At 41.2% G+C, this 14,895-nt stretch overlaps 1 long non-coding RNA gene across 1 annotated transcript in view; it reads right to left on the bottom strand.

Moving 5' to 3' along the window:
* Nucleotides 1–14,895, bottom strand: part of LOC141584606 (uncharacterized) — a 127,389-nt gene that overhangs the window by 108,077 nt on the left and 4,417 nt on the right. Inside the window, exon 3 of the long non-coding RNA XR_012517756.1 lies at nt 14,266–14,387. This is a non-coding gene — a long non-coding RNA (uncharacterized LOC141584606). The remainder of the gene's footprint in view (nt 1–14,265; nt 14,388–14,895) is intronic.

The raw sequence follows: 14,895 nt of genomic DNA on the forward strand, positions 1-14,895 counted from the left end.
TGTAGTATCTTCAGAAAATTAAGGGAAACCAAAAATAGAAATACAAACCTACCTGGTATACAACTATGTTATATCTCTACTTGTAATGTTTCACATCAAGTAAGACTACAGTAATTGTGGAAAAGAATCAAAAATGAAACCCAAACTGGACAAAGGATACAGTTATCTTTTCTGTTGTCTTCTAGACAGCGTCTTGCTCTGTCACGCAGGCTGGAATGCAGTGGAATGAGCATAGCTCCCTGCAGCCTCGAACTCCTGGGCTCAAGCAATCCTCCCACCTCAGCCTCTCAAGTAGCTGGGACTGCAGGCACAAACCACCAAGCCCAGCTAATTTTTTTTAAACTTTTTTTTTTTCTTTTTTTTGTAGAAATGAGGTCTTACTGTGTTGCCCAGGCTGGTCTCAAATTCCTGGCTTTGAGTAACCTACTGGTCAAGTTTGAGACCTCAAGGTCAAGACCTGCTAGTCAAGTTTGAGAACTCAAGGTCTCAACTCCTAGACTGCCACCTCAGACTCTCAAAGTGTTGGAATTACAGGCATGAGCCATCATGCTCAGCCAAAGAAAGTTACCTTTTTGAATGAGTCTTCTTTATTTTAGAAAGAGGAAGACTGAAAAAGATAAGATCTTAGAAGGATATAGCTGAGTACAAATATTGAAATAAATTTTGAATACTAAACTTGGGCTATACTCTTTAAAGCTAAAGAGGTAAATGTGGCTGAGCATGATGACTCATGCCTCTAATCCCAGCACTGTGGGAGGCTAAAACAGGTGGATTAACTGAGGTCAGGAGTTCAAGACCAGCCTGGTCAACAAGGTGAAACTCTGTCTCTACTAAAAACACAAAAATTAGCCAGGCGTGGTGGTACGTGCCTATAACCCCAGTTACTCCGGAGGCTGAGACAAGAGAATCACTTGAATTCAGGAGGTGCAGATTGCAGTGAGCCAAGATCACGTCACTGCACTCCAGCCTGGGTGACAGAGCAAGACTCTAAGAAAAAAAAAAAGAGGTAAATGTTAGGATAACTAAAAATCAGTACTCTATAGCATGCATGTGGCTATACTGCCTTAAAGTGATGTTTTAAATTTCAACTTATGTTGTGCAATTTGGATTGTATCTGTCTTTAGTGCACCACCCAGATAACTGCTTTTCTCTGCACATGTGCAGAAATTAACGAAGTTCTTACCATAGCAGACATAATAAACATTTGCTCAATGGCCAGCCCACATGAAATTAAGTAGAAATAAATACCTACCTTTACATTAAAACTATAAAGGAGGCCGGGCGCGGTGGCTCACGCCTGTAATCCCAGCACTTTGGGAGGCCGAGGTGGGTGGATCACGAGGTCAAGAGATCGAGACCATCCAGGTCAACATGGTGAAACCCCGTCTCTACTAAAAATACAAAAATTAGCTGGGCATGGTGGCGCACCCCTGTAGTCCCAGCTACTCGGGAGGCTGAGGCAGGAGAATTGCTTCAACCCAGGAGGCAGATGTTGTGGTGAGCCGAGATCGCGCCATTGCACTCCAGCCTGGGTAACAAGAGCGAAACTCCGTCTCAAAAAAAAAAAAAAAAAAAACTATAAAGGAGACAATTTATTATATTATGATAATAAAGATTAAGTGAATATTAATTTTTAAGATAGCACATCCCGGTTTATTGATGTTCACTGGCAAAATGAATTATTCAACATATGAATTTCTGTTAAACACTAAAAGTAGAATATATAACAACTTGGCATACAATTGGCATATTATAATGGTGTATTATTGATATGACCTTAAAAGGTAGATAGAAAGGACAATGCTTTTATTTTTGGCCAAATTAGGAGCTTGAAATTTGTTTCAATTATTGCCTCTGTTTTGCGATTCCAGGCCACGCAGTCAATTCTGGGTGTGAAGCAATGTCGCCACCTACTGTGAATAGTGCGGTAATGATGACAAAGGAAAATGAACAAAGAGTAATAATACAGTTTTAAATAAATTATGAAGTAAAAATGAAACTAATCCATCCATACAAGTTACAGTACTCCTGACTGCATTGCCAGTAAAAATAGTTACTGGATAGAATGAACCAGGTCTGCTAGGAGTCCTGCGAAGGCAGACCTTTGGAGTTGTGGGCATTTTTTTTTTTTTTTTTTTAACAGATGGGGGTCTTACTATAATGTAGCCCAGGCTGGACTCAAACTCTTGGGTTCAAGTAATCCTCCCCTGTAGCAGGGACTACAAGAATGCACCACTGTGCCTGGCTAAGGAGTTATGGGCTTTTAAGAGAGACTTCACTGAAGTTTTTGGTTTGGGTATTTTTTTTTTTTTTTTTTTTTGAGACAGGGTCTAACTGTGTCACCCACGCTGGAGTGCAGTGGCATGATCATAGTTCACTGCAGACGTGACCTCCCGGAGATCCCCTCATCTCAGCCTCCAGAGTAGCTAGGACCACAGATACAGGCCACCATGCCTAGCTGAAGGTTTTTTTTTTTTTTTTTTTTTTTTTTTTAACACACAGACATGCACAAACACTTTCCTGAATTTGTACAATTTTTTTTTTTGCCTTCAACTCTTTTCACCTAACCCATCAATTTTATTATCATTTCTGTTCATGTTTTACTTTCCCATATTACCTTTTTCATAAGCTGATTTCCAAAATGACTTTTTTCTAGATGGTCTATACAGTTTCTTTCTCTCTCTCTCTCTCTCTCTCTCTCTCTCTCTTTCTCTCTCTCTCTCTCTTCCTAAAGATTCAAACTCCAATTTGCAACATTTTAGTCTGACAGAATAGTTCTCAATTACAATCAGAGGCATTTCCAACATCAAATATATTGCGCTAACTACCCTCAACTAGGCACTAAAATATAATTTCCAATGCTACAAAGCAAAATACCATCATTCTATACTTGGCCTCCATGTAGAATCCCCCTTATTCCTATGTATTCACTTCTATTAATTACTTTTTTTTTTTTTTTTTTTTTGAGATAGAGCCTTGCTCTGTTGCCCAGGCTGGAGTGCAATGGCACAATCCTGACTCATTGCAACCTCCACCTCCCAGGTTTAAATGATTCTCATGCCTCAGCCTTCTGAGTAGCTGGGATTACAGGCACCCACCACCATACCCAGGTAATTTTTGTATTTTTAGTAAAGATGGAGTTTCACCAGGTTGGCCAGACTGGTCTCAAACTCCTGACCTCAGGTGATCCACCTGCCTCAGCCTCCCAAAGTTCTGGGATTATAGGGGTGAGCCACTGTGCCTGGCTAATTACTTTTATAAAACATTTTCTCCTCACCTGAATATAAGTCATTGAGGGCAGTGATTATATCATTTTCATGCCTCTTCCCATCATTAACCCTTGCCCCTACTGCTAGTATTTTGGACATGGTAGGTACCCAGTGTTTACCAAATAAGTGTGAAAAGTGTAATTGCCTTTGAAAAAATGATTTTATTCATCATGCACAAGTGAGAGACAAAGTAACACAATGTAGAAAATAAAAAGATAATAAATGTTATTAGATAACTGATCAGGTACTCTTGGTTTCTTTCAGCCAACTTCTAGAGAATGGTAGTGGGAATTGGAAGGCAAGAGGAATGGATTAGAGAAGTAAAGGACAGTTAATCAATCAAATGTAGGGTTATTCAATGTTTTTTAGTCAGTTTAGGCTGCTATTAACAAAGTACCATAGACTGGGTGTCTTATAAATAATAGCAATTTATTTCTCACAGTTTTGGAGGCTGGAAGTCATAGATTGGCATGTCAGCCTGGTCAGTTTCTAGAGAGGACTCTTTTGGTTGCAAACTGCTGACTTTTCATTGTGTCTTAACATGATATAAGGAGAGCAAGAGAGGTTTTTGACCTCTTTTTATAAGGGCATTAATTCTATTCATGAGAACTACACTCTCATGACCTAATTACCTCCTCAAAATCCCACTTTCAAATACTATCTTATTGGGAATTGGATTTCAACATATGAATGCTGGGGAGATACAAACCAGTGTTTACAGTATTCTAAGTAATGGGCTAATTGCTTTTGGAAGGGAGGACACACAATGAAAAGCCACACAGATCCTGATACTGTGCTCTTGGGAAGTTTCAGCAATCACACAAGATAGGTTAGAAGAATATTGTTAGGCAGTGCAAAGTTGACCCATGTTCAATACAATTTTCAAGGATACGGAAAACACATAGATTGGGATCAACTGAGGAATACTTCTGGAGAAGGTGGCTGTTGAATTGATTCTTAAATTTCCAGATGTGAAAAATGAAAAGAGATTAAAGATGAAGACAGGTGAAAGAAGAAAGCATGCATTTTTGGAAAGTGAAATATCATAAGGCACAATAACAGAGATGGAATACATCCCTATTTCTCCTTCAACTGATTTTCAAGTACTGTGTCACTCTGTTACACTAGCTACAGGGCAGCCACATGTGGATATTTGCATTTAAAATGAAATAAAATTAAAAATTCAGTTCCTCAGTTGCACTAGTTACATTTCAAGTGATCAATAGTCACATGTGACTATTGGTAATTGTACCGAGCAATGCAAATATAAAACACATCCATCATCGCAAAAAAGTTCCATTTGTACTGTAGTAAGTGCTGTTGAGTATTTACTATATAAAAAGCTCACAAAATCCCATTTAATCTTCACAGAAACCTTATAAAGTATATAGTAGCCAGGTGTGGTGGCTCACGCCTATAATCCCAGCACTTTGAGAGGTCAAAGTGGGCAGACTGCTTGAGCCCAGGAATTCAAGACCAGCTGGACAATATAGTGAGACTCCATCTCTACAAAAAATACAAAAATTAGCCAGGCATGGTGGCATGTGCCTGCAGTCCCAGCTACTTGGGAGTCTGAGGTGGAAGGATCACTTAAACTGTGGAGGACAAAGCTGCAGTGAGCTGAGATCACACCACTGCACTCTGGCCTGGGTGACAGAACGAGACCATCTCAAAATATAAATAAATAAATAAATAAAATTTAAATTTAATATGCCTTATATTATTATATTATACTTTATTTATATTACATTATTTAGTATTTGAGACTCTGTCTCAAATGCTAAATAAAAAAGTATATAGTTACAGGTAAGAAAACTGAAGTCCCTAAAACTTAAGTATTTGTTAAAAGTTACATAGTCAGTAGCAGAGTTGTGATTTGAAATTTTATGTGACTCCAAAAACTGAAGCTTTAAGCTAGAGAAAATAAGCCTGTTAGATAGGGAAAAATGAGTCATTTACCAGACACAGTGATACCCCAGCTTGACCTTTTTACAGCAGACAAAATCCAGTAGATTCTCAAGGAAGAGGACAAAACCACAAAATTTGTATTTCAGGATATTAAGTAGATTGTGTGCTCAGGGGTAGGCTAGCCCTCATGATTTCTCTTGAAGACTGGAGAAAAAAAGACTTGCTCCCTAGGAAGGATGCAGCCTTATGGGCATTTCACTTAGTTAACAGTGTATTAAGTAGACTCTAGCCTCTTCCCACCCCTAACTTTGGGCACTCTGTTTCAAAAGGAAGAATTGGAAGGCATGGAGGAAATGGAAGCAATGCCAAAAGAAAGAGAGAAAAAACCCAGCAAAAACAAAATTTGAAGAAATAAATAAAAAAATAGGTTAAAAAAATGGAAAAATCAGAGCAAAGACAGAGTTTATTCCAAGGTTTCCAGTATGCTGGTCCAACACACTGTGGCACTTAGAAAAGAGATAGAAAGGGCTGGGTGTGGTAGTTCATGCCTGTAATCCTAGCATTTTGGGAGGCCAAGAGTTGGGGTGGATCACTTGAGCCTAGGAGTTTGAGACCAGCCTAGGCAACATGGCAAGATCCTGTCTCTACAAAAAACACAAAAATTAGGCCAGGAATGGTGGCTCACACCTGTAATCTCAGCACTTTGAGAGGCTGAGGTGGGTGGCTCATCTGAGGTCAGGACCAGCCTGGTCAACATAGTGAAATACCATCTCTACTAAAAATACAAAAATTAGCTGGGTATGGTGGCAAATGCCTGTAGTCCTAGCTATTTGGGAGGCTGAAGCAGGAGGATCACTTGAGCCAGGGAGGCAGAAGTTGCAGTCAGCCAAGATAGTGCCACTGCACTACAGCCTGGGCAACAGAGTGAGACTCTGTCTCAAAAATACCAAAAAACAAAAACGAAGAAACACACACACACAAATTAGCATCCAAGTGAATAAACAGCCATGTTGCTCACACAAGGCCTGTTTAGGGGGTCTCTTCATTCAGAGCCCATGTTTTAACATGTGGTGCTGAAACCCAGGATGGGGTACTCCTTTGGGAAGACCAGTCCCCTGTCCCCACTGCCCCTCTGGGAAGAGACCGCCTCCCTGAACCCGTAGCTCCCTCAATAGGTCCCCGTATGTCCCCTACCTTAACCCTAGGGTGTGGGACACCACCTCCCCATCCCTTGCTACAAGTCACTCACCCCTCATCATCCACTTAAAACCTAACCACCTTTATTTCGCCCAGTGCCAGTACTCCATCCTAGCACAAGCCTTAAAAAGCCCAAAGCCTGTTATAACTCACTTACTACAACGTGGCCTTTTAGTCCCATGAACTCTCCTTACAATTCCCCTATCCTGCCTGTCCAAAAACCAGACAAATTCTGCAGACTAGTCCAAGACCTCCACCTCACCAATCAGATTGTACTTCCCATTCACCCAGTTGTACCAAACCCCATACTCTCCTATCTTTCATACCCCTTTCCACAACTCCCTGTTCTATTCTTGACCTCACAAACACTTTTTCCTAAAGCCCAAATTTCTTCCCCATCTGTTATAATCCTTCGCCAGTATACATGCACTCTCCCTACCAACTGCATCCAGTTAATTTCCCAAACCCCAGCCCCATCCACTAAACAACAGCTTCTCTCCTTCCTAGGCATTGTAGGATACTTTCGCCTTTAGATACCAGGTTTTGCCCTGCTAACCAAACCACTTTATAAACTTACAAAAGGAAGCTTGGCTGACCCCATAGACCAAAAATCCTTCCCCCATTCTTCCTTCCATTCTCTAAAAAACGTCCTTATAGAGACTTCTACTTTAGCACTCCCCAACTCCTCTCAACCCTTCTCTGTCTACACAGCAGAAATAAAAGGCTGGGCCATTGGAATTCTTTCACAGGAGCCAGGCCCATGACCTGTAACCTTTTCATCCAAACAACTACTTAACCTCACAAACCTGGGCTGGCCCTCATGTCTACATGCGGCAGCAGCTGCCACCCTGTTATTAGAATCCCTCAAAATCACAGGCTATGCCCCACTTACCCTCTATAGCTCCCACAACCTCCAAAGTTTAATTTGCTCTTCACACCTTACACACATATTTTCTGTCCCTCACCTCCTCCAACTCTATTCACGATTCATTAAACCCCCACAGTAACCATTGCTCTCGGTCCTGACTTCAATCCAGCCTTTACTCACTCTTAATCTCGCTCCCTTTCTCTGCTCATACCCAATCTTGTTAATGAAAGTGAGTGGTTACTCACAGAGACCACATGCTTCCTCATACACCATGAAAACAAAAGCTCTCCCTCCACATAGTTACCCTGACAAACCCTACTACAACCTTGCTGGTTCCCTTGGTATTTGGGTCCAAAGCCCCAGCCCCCTCAGAACACTTCCTCATCTTTACAGTTTACACTTCCAGTTCTGCCTAAGCCAAGGACTTTTTCCCTCTGTGGTTCTTTTTCTTACAACTGCCTTCCTACCAACTGGACAGGTACTTGTACCCTAGTTTTCCTTACTCCCAAAATTCAGTTTGCCAACAGAGACGAAAGCCTCCCTGTTCCCCTTATGGTCCTAACATGACATAAGCTGGTCATTCCATTGATCCCCTTACTTGTAGGGTTAGGAATTACTACGGCAGTCAGCATAGGCATAGCAGGTCTTACCACTTCAATTGTCACTTCCACAGCCTCTCTAATGATTTCTCCACTAGCATTGCAGAAGTAATTTAATCATTATCCCTTCTTCAAACTCAAGAAAATTCCCTAGCTGCAGTTGTCCTCCAAAACCACAGAGGTCTTGATTTACTGACTGTTGAAAAAGAAGGTCTTTGCCTATTCCTAAATGAAGAATGTTGTTTTTATGTAAACCAGTCTGGACTCGTATATGATGCCATCAATAAATTTAAGATAGAGCCCAAAAGCTTGCTAATCAGGCAAATGGTTATTCTGGACCTGGCTGGACTGGCTAGACACTCTCTAACTGGGTGTCATGGCTTCTTCCAATCCTTAGTCCTCTGATAGCTATCTTTCTCCTTCTCTTATTTGGACCCTGTGCTTTCCGATTAATCTCTCAATTCCTACAAAATCGTATACGAGCAATAACCAATCAGTCAATATGACAAATTCTCCTTCTAATGACCTCACAATATCACCCCTTGCCCTGAGATCTCCCAGCAGTATAAATTCTTTCCCATTTTTAGGCTTCCACACCACCCTCAATCCCTGAGAAACATCACCCCATCACCCCTCTGTGCCAGCCTTCCTAATATTCCACTGTCTTCCACTCTTCATTTATTTTTCCTTTTTATTACTAATATAAACAGACAGGAATGTAAGGTCTTTTAGGCTGACAGATCACACCATGGATGGCATGGTAACCTCTGTGACCTGCATGTACACTCCAGATGAGTTCCTGGAACTAGAAAGTCTTAAGTAACTGGAAAACCACAAAAGGAGACAAAATGATCAACCCCTGTGGTGTATAATTAACTTTGAGACATTCCTCTATTGTTCCTTATTCCTGCCTCAGCTGATAAGGCAATTTGACTTTGTAACCCAGCTTGGTCAACCTCGTGACTCCAGATCTTACAACTCCCTCCTAGTTTGCAAAACCACCCTGTACTGTAACATCAGTAACTTTCCACTGCCTATCCCAAACCTATAAAACCAACTCCTATCTCTCCGCCCTCTGCTGACTCTCTTTTCAAACTCAGTCTGCCCAAATCCAGGTGAATAAACAGCCATGTTGCTTACACAAAGCCTGTTTAGGGGGTTGCTTCATTCAGAGCCCACATTTAACCATTGGAGAAACAAATAGATACAGAGAATCACAACTTATTGGAGGAAACCCAAGAGCAGAAATGTCCTTGGGGACCAGGGACTGGGGTAGGAAAACCTGAAGAGCCATTGACAAATTGCTGGAAGCTCAGTGTAGACAAGTCTGAGAGTTAAAAACTCCAGGGGACCTAGTTATTGGAGGTCCCCACACTTTTGTGAGTTTTACCTCCAGGCACTTAATCTGGTTCATAGTGAGAGAAATAACTGTGTATTTCTGGAAGAGGGAGAGGAAAAGGAACTATTTTGAATTATGCCACAGAATTATGTTCTTTAATTAATTAATTTATTTTTATTGCATTTTAGGTTTTGGGGTACATATGAAGAACATGCAAGATTGTTGCATAGGTACACACATGGCAGTGTGATTTGCTGCCTTCCTCCCCATCACCTATATCTGGCATTTCTCCCCATGCTATCTCTCCCCAACTCACCACCCTCTACTGTCCCTCCCCTATTTTCCCCCAACAGACCCCAGTGTGTGATGCTCCCCTCTCTGTGTCCATGTGTTCTCATTGCTCAACACCTGCCTATGAGTGAGAACATGTGGTGTTTGATTTTCTGCTCTTGTGTCAGTTTGCTGAGAATGATGGTTTCCAGGTTCATCCATGTCCCTGCAAAGGACACCAACTCATCATTTTTGATGGCTGCATGATATTCCATGGTGTATATGTACCACATTTTCCCTATCCAGTCCATCATTGATGGGCATTTCGGTTGGTTCCAGGTCTTTGCTATTGTAAACTGTGCTGCAATGAACATTCGTGTGCATGTGTCCTTATAGTAGAACAATTTATAATCCTTTGAATATATGCCCAGTAATGAGATTGCTGGGTCAAATGGAATTTCTATTTCTAGGTCCTTGAAGAGTTGCCACACTGTCTTCCACAATGGTTGAACTAATTTACACCCCCACCAACAGTTTAAAAGTGTTCCTATTTCTCCACATCCTCTCCAGCATCTGTTGTCTCCAGATTTTTTAATGATCACCATTCTAACTGGCGTGACATGGTATCTCAAAGGTAGTTTTGATTTGCATTTCTCTAATGACCAGTGATGATGAGCATTTTTTCATATGTTTGTTGGCCTCATGTATGTCTTCTTTTGTAAAGTGTCTGTTCATATCCTTCACCCATTTTTGAATGGGCTTGTTTTTCTCTTGTATATCTGTTTTAGTTCTTTGTAAATTCTGGATATCAGCCCTTTGTCAGATGGGTAGACTGCAAAAGTTTTTTCACATTCTGTTGGCTGCCAATTCACTCTAATGACTGTTTCTTTTGCTGTGCAGAAGCTGTGGAGTTTGATTAGGTCCCATTTGTCTATTTTGGCTTTTGTTGCCAATGCTTTTGGTGTTTTGATCATGAAGTCCTTGCCTATCCCTATGTCCTGAATGGTTTTCCCTAGATTTTCTTCTAGGGTTTTTATGGTGTTAGGTCTTATGTTTAAGTCTTTAATCCAACTGGAGTTAATTTTAGTGTAAGGTGTCAGGAAGGGGTCCAGTTTCTGCTTTCTGCACATGGCTAGCCAGTTTTCCCAACACCATTTATTAAACAGGGAATCCTTTCTCCATTACTTGTTTTTGTCAGGTTTGTCAAAGATCGGATGGTTGTAGATATGTTGTGTTGCCTTCGAGGCCTCTGTTCTGTTCCATTGGTCTATATCTCTGTTTTGGTACCAGTACCATGCTGTTTTGATTACTGTAGCCTTGTAGTATAGTTTGAAGTTTGGTAGTGTGATGCCTCCCGCTTTGTTCTTTTTGCTTAGAATTGACTTGGCTATGTGGGCTCTCTTTTGGTTCCACAGCCAATATCATACTGAATGGGCAAAAACTGGAAGCATTCCCTTTGAAATCTGGCACTAGATAAGGATGCCCTCTCTCACCACTCCTATTCAATATAGTACTGGAAGTTCTAGCCAGAGCAATCAGGCAAGAAAAAGAAATTAAGGGTATTCAAATAGGAAAGGAGGAAGTCAAATTGTCTCTATTTGCAGACGACATGATTGTATAGCTAGAAGACCCCATCGTCTCAGCCCAAAATCTCCTGAAACTGGTAGGCAACTTCAGCAAAGTCTCAGGATACAAAATCAATGTGCAAAAATCACAAGTATTCCTATACACCAATAACAGACTTAAAGAGAGCCAAATCAAGAACGAACTGCCATTCACAATTGTTACAAAGAGAATAAAATACCTAGGAATACAACTAACAAGGAACGTAAAGGACCTCTTCAAGGAGAACTACAAGCCACTGCTCAATGAAATAAGAGAGGACATAACAGATGGAGAAACATTCCATGTTCATGGTTAGGAAGAATCAGTATCGTGAAAATGGCCATACTGCCCAAAGTAATTTACAGATTCAACCCTATCCCCATCAAGCTACCAATGACCTTCTTCATAGAACTGGAAAATAACACCTTAAACTTCATACAGAATTATGTTCTTAAAGTTCATCCTCAAGAGAAACTATTTGACCCGAGCCTAATCAATTAGGGTTTTACCAGAGCCTAATCTACCTGGTGGAAGGGAAATCCTCAACTCCAGCTTCCTCTAAACCTTCTTGCCTCACTGAAACTGGGGACTGGGGATGGAGAGGTAGGTAGCAGGAGAGGGGCAGAAAGCACTTGTGTTTTTCTTGTTGTGGTGGTTGTTTTATTTTAGATAAGGTCTCACTCTGTCACTCAGGCTGGAGTGTAGGTGGTGTGATCATGGCTTACTGCAGTCCTGATCTCCCTGGCTCAAGCAATCATCACACCTCAGCTTCCCAAGTAGCTAGGACTGCCAGCATGCACACCATACCCACCTTTTTCTTTTTTAAAAAAATTTCTTATAGAGACAGGTGTTGTACTGGCCTGAGCATAGAAAGTCAACACCAAGACAAAAGTATGCCAAATTGCAAGGTCTTTATTGCCGGCGGCCACAGAGGACTCACGTCTCTCCAACCCATGGCCCGGAAACGAGGGTGTCAAGACCCTTTATACCCATAAAAATCACCTTAGGAGTGAGGATGAGGAGCGGGGATGGGGATGAGGGGCTTCAGACATTCCAAGGGCTAGTGGATTCTGTAAATCACCTTCTGGGTAGAGGTGAGGGTGAGGGGGTTCTGGACATTCCAATGGATTCCTGGGGGAAGATAGGGTGAGGGGCTCCAGACATTCCGAGGGCCAGGGGACTTTTTGACATTCTGGTTGTTACTTCAGTGGTTCACAAAAGTCAAGATTAGCATTTGTTTACACATTGTCTGGGTAAGGTGGCGATTATAGTCCTTAATTATTTATTCACATTTGGGTTATAGAGTTATAGAGAGAAGTTTCAACAGAAAGCTGAGGTATGGTTGAGGTATGCAGATTTATGGGGCCTTTTTTTTTTTTTTTTTTTCTTTTTTTTTTTTTTTGAGACGGAGTTTTGCTCTTGTTACCCAGGCTGGAGTGCAATGGCGCCATCTCGGCTCACCGCAACCTCCGCCTCCTGGGTTCAGGCAATCCTCCTGCCTCAGCCTCCTGAGTAGCTGGGATTACAGGCACGCGCCACCATGCCCAGCTAATTTTTTGTATTTTTAGTAGAGACGGGGTTTCACCATGTTGACCAGGATGGTCTTGATCTCTTGACCTCGTGATCCACCCGCCTCGGCCTCCCAAAGTGCTGGGATTACAGGCTTGAGCCACCGCGCCCGGCCTGGGGCTTTTTACCATGTCACAAGGGTCTTGCTATGTTACACAGGTTGGTCTTGAACTCTCAAGCTCAAGTGATCCTTCTGCTTCAGCCTCCCAAAGTGCTGGGATTACAGGCATGAGGCACCACACATGGTCAGAAAGCACTTGTGTAGTTCATAGCAGAGGCACAGGCTCACTAAAAAATTGAGACCTACTCTCAGATAGTAAGTCTCAGGAACCCAAAGACAACAGAGGAGACAAAAACAAGGAAATCACCCTTTGACACTTAGTGCTACAGCAAGCAGTAAACACAGCCTAACCCCCAGCCAGATGCTAGAGGCCTCATATTAGAGGCCTGTTTACTTCAGTTCCTTTTACCCAGTAAATATTGCGCAGCTTTCACCAAAAAAAATGACAACACCTAATGAAAGACAAAAAACACAGTTTGAAAAGACAGAGCAAGCGCCGGGTGCGGTGGCTCAAGCCTGTAATCCCAGCACTTTGGGAGGCCGAGGCGGGTGGATCACAAGGTCAAGAGGTCGAGACCATCCTGGTCAACACGGTGAAACCCCGTCTCTACTAAAAATACAAAAAATTAGCTGGGCATGGTGGCGCGTGCCTGTAATCTCAGCTACTCAGGAGGCTGAGGTAGGAGAATTGCCTGAGCCCAGGAGGCGGAGGTTGCGGTGAGCTGAGATCACGCCATTGCACTCCAGCCTGGGTAAGAAGAGCGAAACTGTGTCTCAAAAAAAAAAAAAAAAAAAAAGAAAAGAAAAGAAAAGAAAAGACAGAGCAAACATCAGAATCAGAATCTGATATGGCAGGAATGTTATGAGAATATGTATAACAGAATTATCATACCAGGAATTTAAATTAACCATGATTGATATGGTAAGCACTGTAACGGAAAAAGTCAATATTATGCAAGAACAGATGGGTAGTATAAGCAGAATGACAGAAACTGTAAGAAAGAATCAAAAAGAAATGCTAGAAATAAAAAATACTAACAGAAAGAAAGAATGTCTTTGCTGGGCTCCATCAATAACCTTCAGAGACAAAGAATCTAACCTTGAAGAAATGCCAATAGAAACTTATAAAACTGAAAAAAAAAAGAAACTTCTAAAACTGAAATGCAAAGAGAAAAAAAGAATAAACAAATCAGATATCCAAAAATGGTAGGAGAATTACAAAAGATGTAACATATACATAACAGAAATACCAGAGGGAGAAGAAAGAAGAAAATTTGAAGCAATAATGACTGAGAATTCCCCCAAATTAAAGCTGGATACAAAACCACAGATCCAGGAAACTCAGAGTACAGTAAGCAATATAAATACCAAAAAATCTGCACCTAATCATAATCAGGTTCAATCTATAGAAAATGAAGACAGAAAATCTTGAAAGAAGCGATAAGGAGAAAAAAACCGAACACATTTGGCCTACAGAGGGATAAAGATAAGAATTACATTAGACTTCTCTTCAGAATTGTGCAAGCAAGAGGAAAGAAAACAGAAATATTTAAAGTATTGAAAGAAAAAAAACCACTCACCTAGAATTCTGTATCCAATTAAATTACACTTCAATAGTGAGGGAGAAAAAGTTTCCCAGGCAAACAAAATTTGAGGGAATTTGTCACCAATAGATTTGCCTTGCAAGGAATGTTAAAAGTTCCTAAAAGAGAAAGAAAATGATGCAGGTAAGAAACTTGGATCTACATTTTAAAAATGAAGAGCATGACAGAAGGAATCAATAAAGGTAAACTGCCTGGGCAACACAGTGAGACCCTGTCTCTACCAAAAAAAAAAAAAAAAAAAAAAAAAAAATGAGTTAGTCTCAGTGGTACATACCTGTAGTACCAATTACTTTGGAGGCTGAGGCAGGAAGACTGCTTGAGCCCAGGAGTTTGAGGCTGCAGTGAGGTATAACTGTACCACTGCACTCTCACCCAGGTGACAGAGACCTTGTCTCAAAAAAAAAAAAAAAAAAAAAAAAAAAAAAAAAAAAAAAGAAAGAAAGAAAGAAAGAAAAGAAAAGAAAACTTTTTGAGACAGGGTCTCCCTCTGTCATCCAGGCTGGGGTGCAATGACATTACCACAGCTCAATGAAGCTTTGACCACCCTAGCTCAGGCAATCCCTCCGCCTCAGCCTCCAAAGTAGCTGGTATTACAGGTGCATGCCA

Source organism: Saimiri boliviensis, chromosome 5 (assembly GCF_048565385.1).
Source record: "Saimiri boliviensis isolate mSaiBol1 chromosome 5, mSaiBol1.pri, whole genome shotgun sequence".
NCBI classification, from domain to species: domain Eukaryota; kingdom Metazoa; phylum Chordata; class Mammalia; order Primates; family Cebidae; genus Saimiri; species Saimiri boliviensis.